Here is a 7,216-nt window from a genome sequence, read left to right as displayed (position 1 = left end):
CAGGCTGGGTCTCACCTCTGGGACTTGCCTCCCTGTGTTAGCCTCTTGATGAGTTTAAAAAATAAAAAGTTTTTTAAAATCTGCATTTTAAGAAAGGTTGTAAGGACAAGCCAGGGAACTACAGACCAGTGAGCCTGACATTGGTGGTGGGCAAGTTGTTGGAGGGATTCCTGACAGACAGGACGTACATGTAGTTGGAAAGGCAAGGACTGATTTGGGATAGTCATAGATGCTGCTTGGCCTGCTGTGCTTTGACCTGCAACACATTTGCAGTTTGTGTGTGGGAAATCAACTCTCACAAACTTGATTGAGTTTTTCGAAGAAGGAACAAAGAGGATTGATGAGGGCAGAGCAGTGGATATGATCTATATGGACTTCAGTAAGACGTTTGACAAGGTTCCCCATGGGAGACAGGTTAGCAAGGTTATATCTCATGGAATAAAAGGGAGAACTAGCCATTTGGATACAGAACTGGCTCAAAGGTAGAAGAAAGAAGGTGGTGGTGGAGGGATGTTTTTCAGACTGGAGGCCTGTGACCAGTGGAGTGCCACAAGGATCGGTGCTGGTCCACTACTTTTCGTCATTTACATAAATGATTTGGATGTGAGCATAAGAGGTATAGTTAGTAAGTTTGCAGATAACACCAAAATTGGAGGTGTAGTGAACAGCGAAGAAGGTTACCTTAGGTTACGACGGAACCTTGATCAGATGGGCCAATGGGCTGAGGAGTGGCAGATAGCGTTTGATTTAGATAAGTGCAAGGTGCTGCATTTTGGGAAAACAAATCTTAGCAGGGCATATGCTACTTTATCATTTAATGATAAAGTCCTAGGGAGTGTTGCTGAATAAAGAGACCTTGGAGTGGAGATTCGTTGCTCCTTGAAAGTAGACTTGAAGGTAGATAGGATAGAGAAGAATGTTTTGGATGCTTTCCTTTATTGGTCAGAGTATTGAGTTCAGGAGTTGGGAGGTCATGTTGTGGCTCTACAGGACATTGGTTAGGCCACTGTTGGAATATTGTGTGCAATTCTGGTCTCCTTCCTCGGAAAGAAGTTGTGAAACTTGAAAGGGTTCAGAAAAGATTTACAAGGATTTTGCCAGGGTTGGAGGATTTGAGCTATAGGGAGAGTTTGAATAGGCTGGGGCTGTTTTCCCTGGAGTGTTGGAGGCTGAGGGGCGACCTTATAAAGGTTTATAAAATCATGAGGGGCACAAAAAGGATAAATAAACAAAGTCTTTTCCCTGGGGTGGGGGAGTCCAGAACTAGAGGGCATAGGTTTAGGATGAGAGGGGAAAGATATAAAAGAGACCTAAGGGGCAACTTTTTCATGCAGAGGGTGGTACGTGTATGGAATGAGCTGCCAGAGGAAGTGGTGGAGGCTGATACAATTGCAACATTTAAAAGACATCTGGATGGGTATATGAATAGGAAGGGTTTCGACGGATATGGGCCAGGTGCTGGCAGGTGGGACTAGATTGGGTTGGGATATCTGGTCAGCATGGACGGGTTGGACCGAAGGGTCTGTTTCCATGTTGTACATCTCTGTGACTTTAAAAGAGAAAACGGGTGAAGCAGAGGAGCTCCAGTGGGACTAGAGGGCATAGGTTTAAGGTGAGAAGGGAAATTTTTAAACGGGGCCTAAGGGGAAATTTTTTCACACAGAGGGTGCTGTGTGTATGGAATGAGCTGTCACAGGAAGTGGTGGAGGCTGGTGCACATGTAACATTTAAAAGGCAAGTGGATGGGTACAAGAAAAGGACAGGTTTAGAGGGATACGGGCCAAGTCCTGGCAAATACAATGAGATTTGGTTAGGATATCTGGATGAGTTGGACCGAAGGGTCTGTTTCCATGCTTATGACTCTATGACTCTATGAGATCTGGATTAAATTATGAAAATTCGGGACAAGGTAACCTTCCTGTCTTCCCAACCTAAATGAGGAGAAAATAAATAATAAAACTGAATTAATATTCACAATCTGTTGACGTATGAGTAGCCTTAGTCTAGTTCCTGGTGGATATGGGCCAGAATAAAAACCCATTACTAATTTGTCAATATTGGCATCCATTGTTGAATTCACAGAATTACTTCAATGAAAATGGAAAAATGCCATGTATGATAAGGGTACTCTTCTGTGATTGGACAAAGGTATTTTATTTGGCTGAATAGAGGGAATCTCTTTCTTTGCCTAGCTTTGTCCGCCCTAGTCCAACACAGGCATCTCCACATCATATCTATCTAACAATGTCGTTGTTGGTCCATAAATACCTCATGTTGCAATTAGACATAACTTTGGGAGTCCTCGATATTGACTTCAGACTTCGGGAGGTCTCATGTTTTAAAACCAAGCAAGGAGGACCTCTTTGCCTCATATTCCTCTTTGGACTTTAGTTGCCAGTGACTTACTTATATTGATGACAATAATTTAACTTTTGATAACAAAGGCATAATATTTTATGGTTTCAGAGTAGTTGTTTATGTATGGAGTGAGATTTATATTTCTCAAGTCTTCTGCCCTGGTCCAAAGTTGTAACTGTATGGTTTGTACACCTAGTCCCTTGCTTCTGGTACATTTCCAAGGTGACCTCTCCATTCTTCCTAAAGATTTCTGAGCATCCCTCATCTCAGGTTTCTGATCATTCTTAGGTGTCTCTTGAGATCTTCTCCCAGTCTTCACCAATGAGAATGATCCAAACTCATGAGGATATATCCCTTAAACCCGACTCACAGAAATAGTCATACATTAAGTAACTACCATACCCGATATTCTATATAATCACAAGCCTAGTTAGTTCCACCTCCAGATCTTGGGATTCCTTTATCTATTTGAGCACAAATGTTTTATGCCCTTTGTTTATGATTTCATGGTGACGATAATGCAGAAGCTATTTTGATAATAATGAGCATTCCTTACAATAATGAGTGTTCTAACCATCTCAAAGTTTTAGTGCAAGAAAATCAGTGAAAGGCATTTATTATTGATGACATTTCAACAGTTATGTAAGTTGTGTGTACCAATATGCAAAAAAGATTGAACCAAGGCAACTGAGTTCCCTTGTTTCATCCTCGTGATAGTAATTGTGTTTTTGCAACACCATTGCCACTATAGGTGCACCCAGATTCTTGGGGCAGCAGAAAACATAATTTTATTTGTGCTCAAAGGAAGGTTTTAAAGAAATACATAGCATCATTTAAATCTTGCAATGTCTAATCCCTCAAAAAAACCTTCAAAAGTCCATATTCCTCCAACACCTTAAGTGTAAAGTCTAGGTTCCTTCACTTTGAACAACTCTTGGAGTAAACACTTCGGGAAGAAGTTTTCAAGTCTTCAAAGTCTATCTCAGTGTATCTTAATGGTAGTACATTGGTCAAATTGGCCAAATCCTGAAGGTAGATAACACTTGTAGCATGTAAGTGTGACGTAATGATCATCTGAAGCAAGATAAAGCCCAGACAGCTTCCCAATCATGAGCAATGTTGTATAGGTCATTCTGCTGTAACACACATTTCATTAACATGAATTTGCTTTAACACAATTGACAAATCGGGAACACTGTTTCTATAACACAAAGTTTTAAAGTGTGAATTGATTATAATGCAATTCCAGCCCCATTAGTTTAAATGGTGCTGCTATTATGTGATTTTCTTATAACATGGTATTGCACAAAAATAGAACTATCGCATTATAGCAGAACTGACTGTATGTGTGTACTTTGCCTTTAAGGATGTTTACCTTTAAGGATGCCATGTATTATGCATATACGACATGTGACTGTCTCTCAATGAATCTGCTGTAGGTGAGCAAGTTGCACACACAGTAATCAGTTGCACACACAGTCATCAATGCCTGCTTAATGATTTGAAATGTGTTCCACTATTTCAGATAAACTTACACATAGAGTTAGTCAATCCTTGATGAGCGATTTACTACTTGACCACTACTATCACTGAATCTCCCAGTGTTACGACACAAAAGTGAACCGTTCTGTTAATTAAATTAAACGCCCAGAAAAGCTCAACTCACCTCATAATCTGTTAAAGTATGAGTGACAGAGAACTCTCAAATTCTACTACTTAAAGAAAATAATATCAATTTATTATTTAACTCTAAAAGTGAACATAAGACAACAATTATTCACAACTTGAAGCCCCCCTTTCTCTTAACTGCTTATTACCTGCCTCCAACTTTATAACAATATACTGTTCCACAAAACACTTACTAAAATTACATCACCTTAATTTCAAAACCATACAGTGGATGCCGTCTTTGGTGTCTTCCTTCTTCCAGCTGAAGATCTCCCTGGGTTGTCTTTTTTCTTTTACTGCAAGATGTTTCATATGAAAAGGTCCCTTTGATAGAGAGTGTTTCAATGTCTTGGGCCTCTCTCTTGATGGCAAAATGCCAGCCTTTTTTATATCTCCATCATTGGATTGTCTCATTGACTCAATGTTGGCAAAACAATAAATTCAAAATTGATTGGGTTTTAGTATCCTGGGGCATAATTTAAACTGATTGGTTAAATTCGAATTGTTGTCAAAACAGCAACCAACTCAAGTAACTATTTCACAGCCAAATATTACATAGTTTCAATATTCCAGTACACTCTAAGGGTCTGTTTCCATGTTGTACATCTCTATGACTCTATGACTCTCAGTGGAGAGCAGCATTCACTCTCTCTTAAAGGTACAGGACATGCCTTCAACTTCATAACACCAGCATTAACTTCTTTGGAGTGGGCATGAGAGGATTTCATCACTAGACAAGGGGTACCATAGAGATGATTCTACTAGGCTAATAAACCTGGACATATGGTGGAGAGCTTTAACTTTTTGCCCTACTTGCAGTGAGCTGGCCAGTAATTTGTTGGTAACCTGAAAGAAAAATATTAGCTCGGAATGAGTCACAGATCCTTGGGCCAACAGCATAGATTGAAGTTCCGCATCAAGATCCCATTTAAGTCCTGACACATAAACATGTTCAGAAGATCATTCATGACTTTTGAATTTCTGATAATTAGATTAGATTATTTACAGTGTGGAAACAATCCCTTCAACCCAACAAGTCCACACCGACCCTCCGAAGTGCAACCCACCCAGACCCATTCCCCTACATTTACCCCTTCAGCTAACACTACGGGCAATTTAACATGGCCAATTCACCTAACCTGCATATTTTTGGACTGTGGGAGGAAACCAGAGCACCTGGAGGAAACCCACACAGACACAGGGAGAATGTGCAAACTCCACACAGACAGTCGCCTGAGATGGAAATTGAACCCGGGTTTCTGGCGCTGTGAGGCAACAGTGCTAACCACTGTGCCACCGTGCTACCCAAATGCTTCTTTAAGTGCCTGAATGTGTACAATTTTTATAACAGCACCAATTTATCAGAATATAACAGCAAAGACTTCAGTTACATGCTATGAGGAAAATGACAGTTTCTTAGACATTTTCTTACACCAGCAAGGCGAGGCAGATGCTACCTCAAAGAATGTGTGAAGGTGGGTGGTTTTGTTTTGAAGCCTAACTATTGTTCCAATGATCCATAACTCTGCTGAATATTTAATGATGAAGGAATTGCTTTTTTCAACATTTCCATGCAAGTTAAAATGCCTCGTGTAGTTTGGTATATTTAAGTTTTAAAAGTCTCTTTAAGATAATATTTATCTTTAGAGGTTTTTGCAAAAGTTATATATGTGACAAGTGAGTCTGCAACATTTTATAATTCACTGTTATAAGTCTGTTTATGTAAATGGATTTTAGCATGCTTTGTAAAAGTGCAATATGTTAAAAATAGCATATGCAAGCCATTTGTAAACCAATGTGAGTTAACATAGTGTCATAGAGAAAACTTGAACAGGTATTCCAGAATCTATTGTGAAATCTTCGACAAATCTTAAGTGGGGTGGCAAGGTAGCACAGTAGTTAGCACTGCTGCCTCACAGCACCAGAGACCCACGTTCAATACCCGCCTCGGGCAACTGTCTGTGTGGAGTTTGCACATTCTCCCCATTTCTGCGTGGGTTTCATCTGGTTTCTTCCCACAGTTCAAAGATGTGCAGGTTAGGTGAATTAGCCATGCTAAATTGCCCATAGTGCTAGGTGGATTAGTCAGGGGTAAATATAGGGGGTTGGTGTATCTTCAGAGGATCGGTGTGGACTTGTTGGGCTGAAGGGCCTGTTTTCACACTGTAGGTAATCTAATATAAGTTCATCCATGGCACCTTTGTGTACTGTAACAGTACTCCTTATATTATAATTGAATAACACAATGCAAAGGAGAGTCTGGCATGATTTGCACTTGCAGAGGATGATCACCACCACCCCAGAAGGTGTACAGGCAAGTGATGGTCTATGAAATTATGTGAAAGGGAATGTGTGTCACTTGACTGTGCTGCAATGAGGATTGGAAGGGAGTTCAAGAATGTGGTTCATCAACAACTTCCCAAAAGCAAATTGGGAGGAACAATAGCTGCTAACTTTGCAGTGATGCCAGCATCCTGTCAAAAAAAAAGTGAGAAAGATCTGTAACTGGACCAGCTACATCAATGCTTTTGCAACAAGGGCACGTTAATTATCAAGTACTCAGTGCTGGATAGCTCACGTACTGACCCCCTAAATCATTCCCAAAATCTGCAGGCTACATTTCAAGAGAGGGACGGATTCCCTTCACTTGCCCAGATGAGTGGAGCTGCAACAATACTCAAGAAATTCAAACTGATGCAGGACGGAACATTGTACGTAATGAGTGCCATTGTGAACAGATCCGATGGACACTAGCTACAACACTGAATGACACTGACCCCCAACATGTCACACACCATCTTATTTTGGCTGATCCTTCATTGCCTCTGCACTGTCTTAGAATTCACTGACAATACTCCCATCGCAAGGACTTGCAATAACTTTTAGACATCACATTGCAGAAGAGCTGTGATCACGCTGTAGGCAGCGCTGAACAAATTAATGGGTATTTTGCCAGCGATGGAGAATATTTATTCTGAGAGAAAGACTAGATAAGCTGGATGTGCTTTCCTTGGAATAGAAGGGGCTGTGGTGAGATTTAACAAAGATATATTAAATTATGAGGTAGAGTGGATAGAAAGGATGAAAGAGGCCAAAAGTCAGGAGGCACAGATTTGAAGTAATTGTTCGAAGGAATAGGTGGAAATATGAGGAGTAATGGTTTCATCTGGAGGGTCATAGTTGGTTCAAA

The sequence above is a fragment of the Hemiscyllium ocellatum genome, chromosome 24 (assembly GCF_020745735.1).
Source record: "Hemiscyllium ocellatum isolate sHemOce1 chromosome 24, sHemOce1.pat.X.cur, whole genome shotgun sequence".
Taxonomy (NCBI): Eukaryota; Metazoa; Chordata; class Chondrichthyes; order Orectolobiformes; family Hemiscylliidae; genus Hemiscyllium; species Hemiscyllium ocellatum.
Note: the sequence above shows the minus strand (reverse complement) of the source record.